General features: G+C 36.8%; 1 long non-coding RNA gene across 7 annotated transcripts in view; it reads right to left on the reverse strand.

The window, feature by feature from the left end:
- Positions 1-484: 484 nt before the first annotated feature.
- The window catches only part of LOC106486461 (uncharacterized), a 34,309-nt gene continuing 14,960 nt past the window's right edge, over positions 485-19,833 (reverse strand). For all 7 annotated transcript variants that reach the window (XR_010885983.1, XR_010885985.1, XR_010885984.1 and 4 more), the window contains exon 3: positions 485-992. This is a non-coding gene — a long non-coding RNA (uncharacterized lncRNA). The remainder of the gene's footprint in view (positions 993-19,833) is intronic.

Consider the following 19,833-nt stretch of genomic DNA (forward strand, 5'->3'; position numbering starts at 1 on the left):
GAATAAAAAAATTATAAAACGCAAGATAAAAATCTGAATTTTAAACTGAATTCTGAAAGTCCTGTCTTTGGAGATTTTTAAATTAGATCATCATGATGATACTGTTATTATTTGAATCCTGATATGCCATATAACTAAAGTGAATCACATATTGTAACATAAACCTAAGCTGTGATCAAAGGGCCAGACTGCCATAAAAATTTGTGTACTCCTTTCTGCATATGTTGGCAAGAGGGCTCTTCAGAATGTGCGTGGCCTATCTTCCTGCTGTCCTCAATACAACACACTACGTACCATGCCAAATTACTGAAGATGGCAGACCTTCATAAGCCATCAAATACAGCAGAAATTGTAATTGATTAAGTAGGCATGTCACTATGTATTCAAGGAGAAATGGTTTGCCTGGGCTTCCAAGTCTGGTCCTCCTGAAGGTAATACCTATGCAAAACTCAATCAACAAGGTGAGACAATCATCCACATCAAGACTACTTTTGTTTCTTTATTAATAAATGCAAAAACATTACTACTGCCAATGCCTTTGTTTCCTAGAAGAGGGTAGTAAAAAAGACTATGTAATATATTATTACACACCTATGTGGGGGATTACCAGTCAGATATTACACAGAGAGAAGTGTAAAGTGAGTAGAAACAATCTGGAAAGAAGCCAAGCAAAACATGATCATCCAAACATTATTTTACACTACATGGACAAGGGCAAACCCAAAAGATCCTTAACAGTGTTTTCAAAAAGAAATGTAATACACATCACCTTTTGCTCTACTTGTAAAAAGGTTAGTTCCACAGTTAAAATACCAAGATGTGACATAAAATAATACATCATCAGAGACAGGGCAAGGAGAGAAGAGAAAAAATCACTCTCTGACACTACAGTGCACTCTTTTTTCCCGGGGCCATGGGAAGACTTGCGCAAGATCCTTTCTTAGCTGACACAATCCCAGGGCTTCCTCCACCGAAGCTCTCAAAGTGTGTACCTATTTATAGAAACAGCTTTTTTAGTCAAACACATCTGCAACTCTCAAATCATTATACAAATGGCTCTATATAGGCAATATATTTCCTATACCAGATACTTTGGGTTTTACCCTATATTAAAAATCATAATTAAAAGTTAGCAAGAGAAAAACACAGCATAATCTGAAATCTAGTGTCTGCTCCAGTACAGAAGCATATGTGTTTCAAGACAGCAACAGTCTCATACATCTGCTGATGTTCTGAGGGTTATTATATTAGGGGCTTATTTTACAGATGAGAAAATTAAGGTTCTAGTGTGCTAAAAGTGTGCTTAATTTTGAGTAGATTAATTTCCAGCTGAAATCATATGTTTAAATATTTTGCTGAATCAGGATCTAAACGGCATGTTATAGATCTGAATCCTATTTGTGCTGAAGGTAATTGCATACTATGCTTTCCAACAAAGGTTTGTAGAAAGAGTAAGATTCATTATTTTTTAAATTTTATTAGCTGTTATTCATTTTAAGTGTTATTTTTACCAGAAAGGGTAGACAATATTCAATGACAATTCATAAATTTTTGGTTTAGTATTTTTTGTGTGTGGTAAATTCCAGATCTGAGGAAATCATGTCAAACTTCCATAAATGCTTATTTTTAAAAAGCATGCTTATACTTTCTTGTACTTAAAGACTCTCCTGATCCGAGTTTTTACTTTAAGTAAAGTGTAGGCATTTGAACCAGACAAAGTACTCCTGCAATGTAACATTAAGACTAAATATAGTTAAGAGGTATTATAACAAGCTTATCCCTGACCACTATTTCCCTGTCTATATATGGAAGGGTAATAGCCTTTCGAGGCACTCCAGTGGGAACTCACAGTCAGCTGATTATTCAACAGGATTAGGAGTGTTATCCATCTAGACCATCCATCCTGTGTATGTCCTCTTCATCTCTTCAGAAATTTCATCTGGGTAGGTTTCAGGGACATAATAAATTCATCTGGGATTTCCAGACATCATTAACCCTACCATGCCAGATGCCTCCAACCTAACTGACACACATTTGGAGATGTAAAACATGGACATGACCAACAGTACATCTTAACTGTAATGCAGCTATGTATGGTGCCTTGGCTTTGGATTATGCTTTCCTAATCAGATGGTACAAAATTGGGACGAGTGGCTGACACATCAGATTCTTGTGCTGCCACTCAGATGGACCATGACAGGCTGGAGAAATAGGCAGACAGGAACCTCAACAAGTTCAAAGGGAAATACAAAGTCTTGTATTTGGGGAGAAATAACCCAGCAGTACCCATGCACCAGTACAGGCTGGGGGGACAATTGGCTGGAAAGCAGCTTTGCAGAAAACAGCTGGGGTCCTGGAGGACAACACATTGAATATGAGAAAGTAATGCACCATTGCAGCAAAAAAGGCCAACAGCATCCTGGCCAGCAGGTCAAGGGAGGTGATTTTTTCTCCTCTACTCAACATTGGTGAGACCACATCTGGAGTGCTGTGTCCAGGTCTAGGCTCCCCAGTACAAGAAAGACATGGACATAATGGATTGAGTCCATCAAAAGGCAGCTAAAATGAGTAAGGGCTTGGAGCACCTGACATAAAGCAGAGGCTGACAGAGCGGAGACTGTTTGGCCTGAGAACAGAAGGCTCAGGGTGGATCTTATCAATGTGTATAAATACCTGATAGTAAAGAAGATGGAGTCACACTCTTCTCAGAGGCACCCAGTGACAGGATGAAAGGCAATGGGCAAAAACCGAAATAAAGGAAATTTAACTTAAATGTAAGAAGAAGCTTTTTTACTGTGAGCATGGTCAAGCACTGGAACAGCTTGCCTAGAGAAGAGCTTGTGGAGTCTCTGTCATTGGAGATATTCAAAACCCAACTGGACATGATCCTGAGTAACCTGCTCTAGTTGACTCTCCTTTTAGCAGAGGGGTTGGACTAGATGACTTTCAGAGGCCCCTTCCAACCACAACGATTTTATGATTCTATGATTCCTTCACAAAAAAACCCAAATTCCTAACTAAAGAACTGAATTTACAGCAATATTTTTTATATAATTTTACTAAAAATGTGCAAAAGAATGGGAAATCACAAACATTAAACAAATGCAAATGCTTTTTCCATGGGGAGTATATGCATGATGTCCTGAAAACAAGAGATTTCTACTTCTGTGATTATAGGTTTTCAGGCCCTTATCCTTCAACCTAACCTGACTTTTCCAGACACAGTGGTTTTGGACATGTTTTTGTAATAAGCTAACCTTTGGCATTGTCCCTGTGCAACTGATCCTCAGTTTCCCTTCAAATATACTCAATCATTACTCAGCCCTTACCCAAGAAGAGCATTTTACTGGCACATTTTCTTAAACTATTATATATTTTATTACATCCAAAAAGTTAGATATAAAGACTTATCCATTTACAACACAAAACTTGCAGTGGCTGACCTATGAACTCAGCTGAATTTATAAACATTCCTTGTAACTTCCCTATATACAGAGTCACACAGTCAGATGACTGGTTTTTCCTTTTTTATTTAAAAGAACCAAGGCAGTCCTTGATGAAACATTTCTTCTGCAATGTTTCATTTTTTGAGAATGAGTCTCAATATAGTAGGTGCAGAGGTTACCTTTGACTTCTGCTCAATGTTAGCAGCATCAGGAATAAGACACATAGGCGTCACCAGCAAAGGTAGGAATTGTTCCTAGTCTCATGTAGCCTATCCATCAAATTTACATTTTTCAGTAAAGATTGTTAAAGCAGAGCACAGATAATTAAATGCTTCAGCTTTTCATAGGACCTGTCTAGTTATTTTTTGCACAATTTATTTGAGAACAAAAGTACGTGAGGTTCATCTGTTGATAAGAAGACATGAATGTTATGCTGAATAATCAAGGAAAGAATTCTCATATATTTGGGTGAGAGAAGGTGAAACAAGGACACAGTGACAGAATCAAGGGTGGAGAAACTAAATTGCATCTGATGATGCGCTCCTTAGACTCTAACTGGATTTTAGCAGAACAAGGAGTCACTGGGATCTAGCCCATTTGCCTGTAGTGTTTTAGGATTTCAGTGTCCCAGGGAGACCTTACAAAATGGTATCTAATCCTCACTTGAAGGCGTCTAATGATAATGATTCTGCCAAAAGGTACATATACAGAAACATACCAAAGTGGACAAAACAAGAGTTCTGTCTTCTTTATGCTAAGGCCCCCTTATCCAATTTCATTGCTGTAGAATCTGCCCATAGAGCACAGTAACACACTTCTTGCCTTGGAATAATATAAATGAATCACTTCTTTTTATGCTGCTTTGACACATTAAGGGAAATCTTCCTGGATGATGTTCTTATAGGCAATTCATCCCTCTCTGAAATCAGTGGTAAGTGAAGTATCTCTCCCTCCAGCTATTTTCTCCAGTGCTGGTTAGCTGACCTGTTGCTTTACTTAAGATTCAGCGTGGTTATAAGCTCCAACAGGGAACTCTCACTAAGCAGCCATCTACAAGGCTAACGTAAGACATTCTCTCCTCTGAAAATGCCAGCCTTAACTTCCATGGGGCTTTTGCTACTTTTCAAGGACATAAATTTGAAAAACAGAAATATTGATACTTATTCACACTTGTAAAGACTTTGGCAAACTGAAAGTGAATAAGGGTAAATATTATCATTATTATCCTTTACAATTCTAAATTATGAGACACTGCAGAGTTAATCAAGAAATCTCAATCAGCTCTCTCTCTTTTTCTCTCTTAACACGTGTTGTAAACACTTGCATTTGTTCTTTTCCCAGCTCTTCATTCTCAAAAGGGCATTATAATTTATTGTCTCAAGCCATATTTGGTGTTTAGTGCCTGCTGAAGCTTGTGAAAAAGCTTGTGAAAAAAAGATCTGTCTGTTACATGAAAATGAAAACATGCTGTGGTTTCACCTCAATTTCTTTCCTTCTCCCCCACTTCTAAAGAGAAGAGACAATTTTAAGAAGCAGGAAAAGCAAACAAATAAGATATACAAAAATATACAAATACACACAAAATACACAAATACACACAAAAAACAAACATAAATACAAACACAAAAAACACAAGCACAAATACAAACAAAAACAACTCATGAGTTAGGAAAAAAAATGGAACTTATGCCTGGGGTAAAGTATGTGAAGAGTGGTGATTTGTTCATGGGCAGAACTTTGGCATTTTTCTTTAGCTTCAAGTAAATAAATAAGACAAAGAAAAGTCTTTTCATTTGATTGTTTTACAGTGCCTGGGGCTATGTACATTGGACACTGTTTGCAACTGTTTTCATTTAGGAATGAGTGAAGCGGTTCAATTAAAACACGAGCAGCCCTGAACCTTTGCTGTGAATAAAACAGAACATTTCTGGGGAGGTTCAAGGAAGTCCAGTTAATTTCTTGTCATTATTTACCTCTTTGTACTTATGTGTTGTGACACTGTCTGGATTCAAAAGTGCCACCATATGAGCCAGCCGTATTATACTGTGCTTAATTCTGCTGATCAAAACAGTTTGAATTGGTTGGGCTAAGAGCATGGAAATTTGGGGGAACTAACCCAAACAAAATGTGAAGTTTTGAGATCCACCCATTACAAAGGTCCACACCCACTACTGTGTCATTTATTTCTGTGGGAAAAAATAAGTTGTTGCAATTTCTAAGGACAGGAGCACTGGAGCATTAAAGCCTGAGGCTAGGTCTACACTACAGACCTCTGAAAGTATGTATTGTGAAGGTGAGAGGTGCACAGAGGTTCACAAGATGTCTTAGAAGAAACCCGTAATGCAGAAGCACATGCTTGTTTTTCCTCAAGAAGGATGGTTACATTATAGTACATTCTATTGCATTGCATTAGTGCAAAGTGCCAGTGTAGTTACAACCATCCTAGAAGCATCATTGCAAATTGTTAGTATTCCTTCCCTGGTAACACACTCTTATTGAAGGCAATGATTCAGTTTTCTCTTGATGCTTTTAAGCCAGGTACCTCAGCAAACTACAATCACTGGAATATTCTCCACTGTTCCATAATTCATCTGTGCTAGCTTTTCCCCACATCACAATACAGATTCACTGCATCCCCATCCACTCACAGTCAGCTGTAAAAAACCTCAAACTTAAATGTCAAAACTCATGGAAAATGAAAAACATCCTAACAAACAGAACTGACTGCAAGCCCTCCTGTGGATCCCAACTTCACCAGCTCAGCAAGTTCTTCTGGTTCTACTGAATTTGACCTGAGACATGTGACTGCTGATCTGCTGACACGCCAAGTCCTGTTATGGGCATGATGAATCCATAGACATTGTAGCTGTATTTGTCATAGATGACATAGACTGGCATTTTTTCACTGACAATATCATCACAGGGGATGTGGTGCACAATTTTGCTTTGTTTCCTGCTGGTTTCTTCAGAAAAGGATGGAAATCACTGTGACAGAATTTGCACTGCTACTGTTCATGTTGTACCTATTTCATATGCTGAGGCATGCACTGTCCTGACTATTTGTTACTCCAGTCTCTCCCCCATACCTAATTCTGCACAAAACTTTGCTTATTAGGTTAAAAGAACTTATTAAGGTTAAAAGAACACTTCTCTTCAAATTGAATTGCAGAGAATTCTCTCTCATAGATTATATCATGCTGCACATGACGAGACCATCATCTCTGAAAGATCTGTGGGATCATTCACCCTCAGATTAATACAGTACAACATTTACAGTACACACATTTAGACCCCATAAAGCTGGCAGTAATTGGTGATGGTAAAGTTATATGCAAGACTGATGATCAAATAATCATACTGGGTCAAGAAAGAAAAAATTCACTCCAGTTTAAGTTCTGTTTAATAATTTTCAAAAAAAGATGCAAAATTAAATGGTATCACCATGTGCTTGAGGGACTAGGTGTCATTATTCTTTTTACTATTTGTTTTTTATTTTACAAATTAGAAAAAAGAGGATGAGTACAAAATACCTTCTTCCTCCATTGTCCAACACAGACTAATTAGATGGACACTATAGAGAAACCTATAGCATAACCATGGCTTTGTAGAGTTGTATTTAAACATAGGCTTTTTCACCTCAATGCCGCAAACACTCATATAAGTACTTAACGCTAATACTGTGAATAGTCCCGATGATTTCAAAAGACTTGTCAGAGTAATAAAAGTAAGCATATACATAAATATTTGCAAGATTAGGCCTAAATTACTGAACTTAGTCACTTATGCAGAACAATGTTTTTCATACATCTTTGGATTCATCTGGCATAAAAACCACATTTGGCATTTTACACTGTAACTCAGGGAGTCATGCTTTCACTAAGATACTTGAGTCCTTTCACAAAAACAAGTAAATCCATGCAAGAATCCACATATTTTGCTATAACAGGGTGGTGTTATTTAGACAATGTACTGTGGATCTTTTAGACGCCAAAATAATTATAACTGTTTCCTACCAAGTGGAACACTTAAAAGTGTCCTTTTATCTTCATCCAGTGGCAGCAACAATTAGCAAAATTCATTTAAAAATGTAAACAGATTTTTAATAATCTGGATTACAGTATATTTTTATTATGAAAGAGTAAAAGACTTATTATCATGGTATTCTGTGAGTGTATGCATTTGCAAACTTAATGATTGGGATGCTCAGTACTATTTTTCACTGTGCCTTATATAAGAGCCTAAAGTACTATTACATAGTCCTTAATTCAGGAGTTATTGGCTTTATGCATTGAAAGGCCTGTAGTGGAGCCCAGCTGGTATACTACACCATTGTTTCCTCTTTGGTAGCTCTCAGTCCACTGATCCTTCATATAATTCATCAGCGTATCTTCCATACACTTCCATACATATGTAGTTTTATTACTTTTACCATAAATTCAAGATCTTGCATTGTTTTCCTGCCAATTCTATGCATTAGTTAACTTTGGCAGTTGCTCTAAACTTCCATCTTACTCTTTCCATATATTGGGCTATTGATGGGTAGTATTGTGACAGGTGGGTTATTCCTGTCATGTAAATCTGGTCATCCAGAAATCTGGTCGGTTGTGGCAGAAACCGACTGCCACAACCAGACTTCATACAATAGATGCTAGACCCTGAAAGAAGCTGGCTCAAGTCACCTGTTCCATTCCAATACAGGTGCAACATGCCTTACGATCTCCGTTTCATGTATTCTACAACTCTGATTGAATACCTCTGCTGGTCTTCCTTAACAAAGCTCCCACTGTCCAACTGCTGTTTTCTTCATATCTGATTCCATTATCCTATTATAAATTTCAAAATAATATCTATTTTGTTACTAGTTCTTTATGTTACTACTCATCATAACAAATGCTACTCCACTTCATTAGTGCTGCTTTATGCCATATGCAGAGTGAACAGAATTTTTTTTTTAAGTGTCTAAATAGTTTGAAGTAAGTTTGATTTCTGTTACACAGGATTTTCTCTTTTCATAATTTTAACCATGATATTTGTTAGCTTTCTTCTTTCTCAACTAAGTAAAGAGAAAATTTACAGTGCATGTTTCTACATTGCTGCATAAATTATCCTAAATGGACAACACACTGTGAGGGCCACCAACATGGTCAGAGGGCCAGAGCACATGACCAACAAAGCAGGAACTGGACCTGCTTACCCTGGAGAAGAAAAGGCTTGGGGAGACCTTCCAATGCCTTGAACACCTTGAAACTAAGAGAGGGTTACCAAGAAGTCAGCAAATCCTTCAACTGTTTCTCTATCCTAGTTCACAGTGCTTAACAACTAAATTAAACCAGGGTTTGCACATTCTACCATTAAGCAATAAGGGAAGTACTGCAAACTGGGTTTAGCCATACTTCATTTGTTGGGACTAAAGTAGAAAATGATACAATATAGATCATCGGCTACTGAATGAATTATAAATAAGACAAGAAATGCTTTCAAGTTTCCTCATTCTTACTCCTCCTGGAAAGATCCAAACAACAGGAAATCATGAAAATTAACTTGCAGTAAATTGAACATTAGCTTTGAGCTAGAGAAAGACATTTTAAGACAGTATTTTCATAAAAATCAAAGTAAAAGCACAGGGCCAAAATTGTATCTGCACTTTGGGATTACTGAATTTACAAGGGTAAATTCAGATTTGAATCATAATTTTGCCCTCTCAGCTTTATGAATGCACAGATAAAAGAAGCATATTGTCATGAAAAGTTAAGGATACATTATTTTTGACAGAAATGTATACCAAACGAGCTCATAGACATTTTAATAATTTGGAATTTATCCTCCCTTTCACTTCCTGAACACTAGATAGCAACTATTTCAGGTACAAGCTTATTCATTTATTATATTTAAAGTGTAGCAGCCACTACATATTGAATTACATCTTTCTTCCATCATGATTCTAGTGATTATCACAAGTTCTGAACTTGAAGTTTATAACAGTATTTTTCTCTGAATTGCTTTACATACTGTGAACCTTCTCTGAAGTCCCTTCTAGTTTTATTAAGGAAGACTGATAAATTTATATTACCTAACTGACTGAACGTTACATGAAGATTCCTGGCTCCAAAGGGGGCAACTACAATGTGAATCGAAAAATCCATTCATTCATTCACTTCTTCCAAGCAACATTCTTTGGCCTAGAGCCAGATACCATTTGACGTCACGGCTCTAACCAGGAACATAATGTACTGGCACTGGGACAGAAGTTTTACTATGGAAAAAAACAGCAACAAGTTGAAACTTATCACAGTAGCTGCAGAGTGAGTTAGGAGAATGAGACTGGGGGCAAGCCAGCAGAAAATTAAATTAACTATGTCAGGCCTAACTTTTTGCTTTGCTTTTCTTGAGAGCACCTTCTTAAGTTAATACTCGGAAGCACTAGCTTCACTAGCACAAACAGCACATATATTGAAAAATGTCCTTAAAAATCTATTACTACTTTTTGTAGCACTTATTTATTACAAATGGTCTATTCTTTCATGATTTTTTACTTTAAGTGATTTGAAACAAACTAATCCAAAAGATTTTTCAGCCTTCAGTAGCTAGTTTTGTGTAAAAATCTAAGTTCTGTTTATTTGAGTTAAATATTAAACAGGTCTTTAAGTAGAGACTGAAAAAGTTTGTAGTGGTAAGTTAATACTCAAAATCCAGAAAGCAGGCTGAGGATAGGAAAAATCTGTCCAATCTCTTCACAGCCACAATTAAGGTGCTGGGGGAAAAATGAAGACCAATAAGTTTCTGAAATACCACTAAGCATGGAAAAAAATAAAGAAGTTGGAAAAAATTCTAGAGAAGATTAACAAATATTTGGATAGCAACCATTAAGACTGTTTTTGCTGATATGAATTTAGAATGCCAGACTGACTATCCACAAAGTACATATGGTGCTGCACAGTACAGGTTTCCCCAGCATGGCATTCCTGGGTCTTGAGGGTCTTTTAAGAGAGTTCAGGCCTCAGTTCACTCTGGAGACTACGAAAGAATGAAGTTCCATTTGGAGATTCCTTTTAAGAGCTGCGATCCCTAGTCAGCAGTGCACTGGAGTGAGATGCCCATGACTTGCATTCCACTTCAGAACTGTTCCCGACAGGCTGCCTGATTTGGGGGAAGACCTTTCACCTCTGTATAATTCAGATTTTATCTATAAATGGGATTCATGTTACTGCCTTCCCTTACTTCACTTTAAGAGCTACTGCTAACAACTCTAAACAAGAACGAAAGTTACCGTCAGTGGTTGGTGTAGTGCTAGATTGTTTTCATTATGTGAAACTAAACACAAACTAGACTGAGGCTCAACAAGCCCATCTCACACACAACACTGAGTAATTGTCATGTGTTAAGATTTCTGTCACTACTATTATAAGCTGGATTTGAACCTCTGACCTACAGCTAAGACTGAATCAAATCCTGCCATGTAACATAGCCTCTTTTGAAAAGTCCAACAAAGGAGTCAGAAATTTGTGGTAAAACTGAGGATCCGTACAGCTGAGGATGTCTCACTGAAAGTAGCTCCCATCTAATTCTCCTTACTGATTCTATGCAGAGAAATTATAGGGATAAGACTGGTTGAAAAAGAGGGAGTATATTCAGATCTCTGACGTACCATAAAAATCGTTAGTGAGTATTAAAAACTTGTGAAACTAAATTGTCCCAATAATCAAACTGACCAATGATACCTAGCAGATCTTTTAATACATAATTATCAGCCCCTAAACCCCAGAGCTATGTGCTTTACACTTATGGCTGTTTTGTTCCCCTCACAACATTTAATTCCATATCCATATAATAACAACACTTTCCAACCACTCCATACCATTGATTTTATAGAGCAAAACTTAGTTATATTCATTTCTAACCATATGGTTTATACATTCAGATCTATTTTTCTGGGTGTTTCTAAATTTATAAACCAACTAACTAAAAATGCATCTTGAAAGGTTTTTAGTGTAGAATACCTGTGAAGTTTGAAAGCTAGTATCTGATTCATTGAATCCATTGCTGTACAAGAGAACATTTAGAAATTGAACCTAAACATGTTAATCGTGTGATGTACAACATCATTTCTAATTTGTTTAAAAAAAAATGTGCACAGTGAATATTTTAAAAACCCACTAAAGTATTCTTACAAGCTCTGCCATTCTTTAGAAGACTGAAGTCTCAAACGATACTGCTTTCAGCCCAAATCTTTGATACTATGAAGTTCTTGGATTCAGCATCCCAGCCCTCAATTATTGTATGTGGCATCCAGTGCCTAGTTTTAGGAATCCAAGCCTATAAACTTACATCCAGGTTACTAAATCAGACTTTGGCCCAATCCAGTGCCCTGTATCTGGAGACCTTTCGGAACATCAAGAATACAAGGCAAACTGGCACAGTCTGTAAAGATCCAGACTAGAAACTTGAGTCCTGATTCTGAAAAATCATTCTGAAATTCTGAAAAGCACCTTAGAACGAAAGGTATCAGTGTGATTTTAAGTGAAGGTCCCAGAACCTTCCACAGAATTGTACAGAATGTGTCATTAGCGTAGCAACCCCAAAGACTGCTGAACTAATAATGTGGAACCAAGGGCTTTATGAGAATTTTAATAGCACCGAAGTCGTCACTTCTTGTTTCTTGTCAAAATTCTACACTCAAAGCTGTATCAATTCAGCCATTGGCTTCTGGAAGTTTGTAGGAGAAATTTCCCAAACTATCCATAAATGTTATGGTAGTCTAACATCAATTTTGGAAAACAGAATTTTCATTTGGCAGTTATTCAAAATTTAACACTGTCATTGTTTTTTTTTTTGGAAGGATGAATGTTTTAATCCCAGTAAAAATCTTCTTCTAAAGATGTTCATCACTTTCTCATATACCCTTCGACTTCCTGAACTCCTCACAGAAAATGCTGAATTTCGTTTAAAGACAATGGAATTTCAAGTTGTTCAGCAAACAACACCAGACAGCCCCTCTGTATTTCTGTGCCTCTTCAAGGACCATATTCCTGTTCAATTCAGAAGAAGCAGGACATCTTGGGAATCAGCAATGTATGTCCTTCAGTGATTTGAAGCTAAACTGGAATCCTGCAGAGGCATACATTCCAGAAGCCAGTTTCACCATTTTCTTTTGGCTTGGGTCATGACCATTAGACTCACAACATTAGTAAGCAGACTTCAATTCCCTGTTTGGTTGAGTATGCCCAGTCATTAGAGACATATGTAGAGGAAAACACTCCCAAACATTGTGTTTTATTGAAATCTGGAACTACTTAGGCTGGAACTAGACAAATATGGACAATAGCATACCCACTCTGCATGGAAAAAAATGCCCTGCCCAAAGTACAGATATCCGTTCCATGGAGAGTTTCAACTGGGGCACCGTTTAATAAAATGTATCTTGGTTTTCTCATTATATCCCTGTAACCTGCTAATTATCAATAGCAATATAGGCATATTTATTTAACTATGCCAAGCTGTAAAATTCTCAGTAACAGAATTCAATACTGCTAAAATACCATTCTGTCCAGCCATGGAACAGTCTCTGTGATGTAAGTTATAACCTACACCTAGCCACATCTACAAAAGTGTTAACTAAAGTGTATTTATCTCAAGTCATATTATCGTTAAGAAATTTATTCAGGCTTCAGAAGTACTTGGCTGAGGAAAAACCCACAAACCTACCTGGGCACTCTTTATGTACCTAAGTTTCACTATGTTTCACTGAGATAGATTACCCTACAGGCACTTCGGTGTTCTGGATTTGCACCTTCCTTGACCATACACAAAGAGATAGCCAGACTGTGGATCACCCAGCAGGCTTTCTAACTCTTACAGTTGCTCTGCTGTTAGCTGCTAAACACTGTAGTACTGAGCATCACAATGCTTAGCACCTTTGGTGTTCTCGCCTTGGTTACCCAACAGCATGTCACATTGCATGACTTTGTGGAAAAAGCTGTTTCCTATCAATTTTACATTATCTTAAAAAGACAAAGTTAAAAGTGAGTTGTGAAACACAGCATCCTAACCTCACAACATTTAAACCATCCAAACATTTAAATTATTTTAAATAATCATAACATTCTTTTTCCATCCCCTTTGTGGGTTCTTATAGAAGAGCTGACTGCTCCTAGTTTGAGCTTGCAAGACACTATTTTCAAAGTAGCCACAGATCTGTCTCAGTTTGCACCAGAAATTTTGCTAGCCTTACATCTCAAATCATGCATTTGCGTGAATCTGTAGGCCAGAAGCCCTTCTGTAGGTGTAAATAACTGAGTTTGCTACCTCAAAAGTGCAGGCTGATGAGAAGATCCCATATTGAAAATGTGTCCCTGGAGGAATAACACTCTGAAACAAGTTACCCATTCCCCAAATGCAGGACAGTTAGTACTAGGATCCTTTCCCATGCAGCATCACATTGTTGCCACAACACAGCTGTCTGCACAGCCCTTGGATGTTGAACCAGAAGACTTTATTTCACAAAACCATAGGATAAAGTTAGTGAAGGGGGAGAAGGATGGTGGCTCAGGGTGACAGGGAGAAACTAGTGACTGGGCAGCAAACGTCACCTTTTAAGTACAACAGAGTGAGGACCACTGAGCATACTTTGCTCTGTACTTGTGAAGACATTAGGTCACTTCTATTTGACCAAAGTTTTATTATTAAGCATTTACCACTGTTTGGGCAGTAGTACTGTCTTCTGACCTGCATATGTACTTCTCCCATGCCTGGTTTTACATTGATATAAGCTGCCTCACAGGAGTGAAAAATAAAATTAATAATGCACAAACCTTATTAAATTCAAGATTTTCCACAATCCTTTGGACTTTGACGGTCCAATGTAAAATTCTGATCTCACCTCAGATGGGTTTTGCCGAGAGTATTCTGGATTTCCTCTAATCCCTAAGAAACTGCTCTGTTGTAAAAAACAATTGGTTGTCTGCCACTTGGGAAATCATTAATTTGACAAGTTCTATGATACTTTTCATAACTTGTTTAATGGATTTTCTCATCCTCATTATTTACTTGGGATCAATGGCTTATGTGCAGAATGTGCAAATCTAAACACAAACAAGCCTCAATCATCTTACTGTCCAAATACGCATTTTTTGGTTTTGGGTGTACACAGCCCCACCTATTGTAACCAATGATATAATGCCAGAATTCCAAGTTATTAGGTGGCTCATGCATCCCATGGCATTGTTCATCTGTGTAACAGATGTAAGACAATCATGGTACATATATATCCCAAAGAAAAAGGTATGAAACCAAGAGGCATGGTAAGATTATATGAAGGCTAAAGGCACGATATTTAAACTATCCTGTCTTATGGCTGGATAGGGAAAACATATCCGGGAAAAATCCTGAAGTTTCAACATTTAGTTGCATTCCAGACTGGAACAAACTAAAGACCTTTCAAATTTTTTCCAAGAGGGAGAACATGAGCACATAACCCATATACAGGCAGCCAAATTCCAAACAAACCTTTCTTTAAGGCACTTTTCTGAGACACAGGAGACAAAAGTTAGAGTTCCTGTTGTGAGTGCCAGCCCTGGACTGATTTCTGAAATGAAGGGTTTCTTACAATCTCTTATTTTGACTTGAAATTGCATCCTGGATCTTAGAAGCTTTCTGTAAAAACTATAACATGTTAACAAGAAATTTATATTCTAACAGATCAGAAGTTTTAGACAAAATGTTTTGCTAAAAATCCTCAACCAGTATTCAATCATTCCTCTTACAAGCTTAGCTATATACCTCTATTTCGGATAAGGAAAATCCTGAACCAGAGATTTTCATGATTCACTGAAATACAGCATACTGGAATGTATTTCACAGATCTGTATGGTTAATCATTCAAAAACAGCCCAATTTTCTGTGAAGACACCGACTTTTCCAGCACTTAAAACTATGTTCTGGCAACAGGATTTTTTCACCTCATAAAACAAGACGTTCTAATATTTGAAAATGCTTTGCTGTAGCAAATGTGAAGTCCCTTGCTCCTTTTAAAAAGTCTCTTGCAAAAAAATAGAATGTTCATGCTAAAATGGCCCTGAAATCAATTGTAAAATATCTTCTCTAAAATCCTACAAACAAAAAAAAATTTGATATGATTTTGCTGACTCTGACTGTCATGCAAAGAACTTTCAAAATGAATTTTGTTAGTTTGCTCCCCTTTTAGCTTCTTGACAGTTTTATTTAAATAAATTCATTACTGCTGTATAGACTTAATGGTTAAAGTCTTCTAGCCTGTAAAAAGAGCTCAATTTCGTTTTCATCAAAATCAGTGGCAAACTGCCACATATGGTACATGATGGGGGCCAAGAACCAGTAATTTTGAATTTGAGCTACCCATTCCCTTTTTGAATTTATGAAGGGAGGTGGAAATTCATGCTACTGACTTTTGCACATTGAACTAGATATCTAAATGAGGAAGTTAGCTGCCCTTACTACTTCTGTTGTCAACGCAGAGTGGGGGTATCCTTGGAACAGAATTCAGTGCACCTAGTTCTAAATTGCCATCTCTTCCTATTTACTGTTCAGGTAATTAAAAGCTGAGTAATGGAACATAAGATTTACTTACAATTAAGGAATGTGAATGCTATTCCAGTTAATCACGTAAAAGCAGACTGATAAAAAGAGGAACTACTGGCCATTATTAAGTACTAACAATACTCTGCAATCAAAAAAATGAGTTTATAGACAATCACATGACCAACAGCCTTCAAGGAGAGTTTATACTGAATACTTGTATTTTAGAAACAACTTCTTATTGTATTGAGAAATTATCACAGCTTCCATTTTGTGCATTGTTCTTGATATTTGTCAATTTTCTTTATGATAGAATATTTACATATATTTGCAAGACAATAGATATATGCAGAACAGAACCTGAGAGCCGAATCTTCACCAGATGTAAACCTGCATCAGTGAGGTTCAATTTGATCAAGACATAATATATGCATATAATAAAATTTCTTCACTATATTATTTGATTTTCAGTTTGTCAAAAAATCAGTTCCTTGCACAACCACTGGAGATGAGTGCTATGTCAATCAAATATTCATGATCTACAGGTGTCAAAGAAGGTTTTCATTTTTGATTTTGGTCAACGCTTGGACAGCAAACATGACCCAACAGTGTCATTTGTTTTTTCCTGTGGGCAGATTTTTTGCTTAATGCAATCCACATGAGCCCAAATTTCTGTAGCAAACACCACATTCAGTGGACCTCATTAAGCACTGTTTCTTTCTTCACCCTTTCAATTCTTTTATTTTGGGAAAACAGAATTTTTCTTTTCTTGCTGTTATTCTTTAATAGCCCAATTCTTATTACATTGTAAATCAGGAGTATCATTATTGGAGTTGATTCAGTTACATAAGTGTAAAAAAATTAGTGAGAAAAAGGGATAACAAAGCCCATTTTTTCTATCCCGTCAGATGTGAACTAACATTCTTGTAAATCACAACACTGCAGTTGTGAGTACGGAGGCAAAAAGATGCAACAAGAAAAAAATAAGAAAATACTGAGAAGCAGCTTCAAACAGTGAAGTGTCCAGATAAGACCTGACATTCATAACGACCACGAAAACACATGGTTTCTTGATTACAACTCAGCACAGGACAGGCCTCAGAAGTAACTGCTTTCTTTATTAAGCATTAGAAGGCAGCCCAAGAGATACCTACCACAAAGGTGGGAGTTTGCATCCCTGTCCCCATTATCAAGTGGATCAGCATCAGTTTTACCAGTCTCCCTTACTGTGGATAAGGTGGATAAAGCTTTGGAGAAAGAATTGGAAGTAATCCAACAAATGTCTTGCAAAACATACTATAGTATATACAAACCCCACAAAACATAAAACAGACACTTGTAGCTCTGCAACAATACTGGAGATTTCCAGATGGCAGGTAGCAAAAATGATGTCTGTAAATACACAAACCGGAAACTTCAGATTTTCAAACTACCATAGCTCTGGTTAATCCTGGAGTGTCCAAATTTCAGAGGGGTACACAGTAACCTGTATTCCTGTGGCATTTCTGTCTCAGTTGTCAGTGTTCTGGAAATAATGCAACTAAAACAAACATTTTAGTGTATGCAAATGACCATTTTCTCCCTTGATTTAAGCAAACATAATTAATTTAGAAGTGCATGTGGAACACAACTGAACACTGTCTTTCATAAGCTCCTTAAAGGGTCCAGCCATTCAATTTCTTATTAAAGGTTTATTCCAATACCTTTAACCTTCACAGTAATTTAATCTAACACATTTTACTACAGAATTGGCACAGACAAAAATCCTCCTGGTCAGTGACTGCAGCTCAGCAGACAGTGATCTTTGACTGCTTGAGGTCATGTGACCACATCTTTACTGTGGCATTATACTTCTTTGTGCCTTTACTGCACTTGAACAGAAAAAAATACATTTTATCACTACTGTGATAAAGATTCATTATTAAATGTTTAAGAATTTGGAGGCTGTTGGATGACAAATAGTTTACAAGAAACGTTTACAATGATTCAGATTTCTATTTGTGAAATATTTGTATCCCATATACTTCTGGGCTTTACTGAGCTAGTATTCATCAGTTAAAGATCAGACCTAGAGGAATCTGATTACAGTTTTAACTGGCTGATCCTTTGGGTGGAGGCAGATGACAACACAGCAGATGACAAAAAAAAATATGTTATGCATTCTGTATTACATTTTAAATAGAATATCAGAACTTTGATTAATTTAGCGAGCCCATTAGGTACATTCCTAAGTATGAATATGCACCATACTGTCAAGAATTTTGTTGAAGCTGGGCCTGCATATGAAATTGGTAGCAAATAAAAAGCCTTCAGAAGGAAACAACTTAAAACCAGAAGACTCAAGTCTTTGCAGTGTACTTCATATTTGACCTCTTCATATTTAAGTTTGCAGTTAATATGCCAAAGAATATGAGCTGAATCTAAATCCCAAGTATTTGTATTTCTTCTGATTTTGCTATTCCATTGCATATTCTAAGATTAAAGCTGTCAAGTACATCAATCTTTTCCTGGCTCCTGATTAAAATACAGGAGTGCTAAATACATAAATCATAATGCACACGGAATTTGACCGATATTACTGGACTATGTATCTAGGTAACAAAAATTCTTTCCAAGACATCAAGACCAGACAATATTTTAAGGGCTTTTTAGTTACTTTACCATTTAGTTGTTAGCTAGACAGCAGACTTTCTGTATGCCACGCAAGATCTACAAAGACATTCTACACTTATCCTGTGATTTGGAAAAGCATTTACAATACTTAGGCGACCAAATCTTTAATTTCCAGAGAGATTTTTCACACCACAAAAATGATACACACACTTCCAAGACTCTGCACAGTGACAGAGCACTAGCTACAGCACCAGAAATAATATTGCTGATTTATGGCAGAGATGAGGCAGAAAGGCAGGACTGCATTAGAGTTTTGCTACAGCTAAGTTACACTGCTTAGAGTTGCCAAGTAATGTATCTGCAGAAGTGTGCTGCACCGTGTTCATGTGTCAGTTTGGCACTCTATAATTCACACCACCACATGGTACAAACACGCCTTTTAAGCTTTTTGTTAATAGCTTCTGAAAGTGTTATCGCAAGCTAGATATGTGTACAGCTTACTGTGGTAATTACACATGTAATTAGAGAAGTTTTTCTATATTTGTGCCTGTCAAAAAAGATACTCATTTCACACAGAAGCAAAGTGAAACAACGAGCAATGCAGAATATATATTTCTAGATTAAATACACACAGGCATAGTGTTGGCATAGATGGAAGTTTTACTTCTGCTACAATACAAAGTTAGAAGAAGCCATTTTAAAACAAGATGATGCAAACTTATTTGGTATAAATCATCCTGTTGAGAGCAGACACCCCATGGATAAAGGTGGTTTGTTTTTCTTTCTAGAACCTTAGATAATTAGTTTTGGTTGTCATGCAGACCTCCTCTTTAAGAGGTTACTGTGACCTGTTCATATTGATCTACGTGCAGATAGGACTGAAATGTTGACATTTTGTAAGTGCTTTTATGTTTTCACAGACAACATTTTTCATAGTAACCAGAATAAATTGGTTTGGTTAAATTTCCTCCTATTTTAACAGTTACAAAACAGTCCTACTAGAAGGATTTCCTCCTTTTATAAATAAGGAGAGCTTGTGATTTAATCCTTTAGCAAGAGCACTCAAAAATGATTCATATGCAGTATGCTCACTGGCTGATGCCATGGACAGAGAAAGTAACCAAGTTTTAAAAGAGATGGACACACAAATGTAAGTTCAAAATGCAGAACTATTCCTTCATTATTCTGACTACACATGCAGTTTGCACAATTGCACCCACATTCC

Source organism: Apteryx mantelli, chromosome 18 (assembly GCF_036417845.1).
Source record: "Apteryx mantelli isolate bAptMan1 chromosome 18, bAptMan1.hap1, whole genome shotgun sequence".
NCBI classification, from domain to species: Eukaryota; Metazoa; Chordata; class Aves; order Apterygiformes; family Apterygidae; genus Apteryx; species Apteryx mantelli.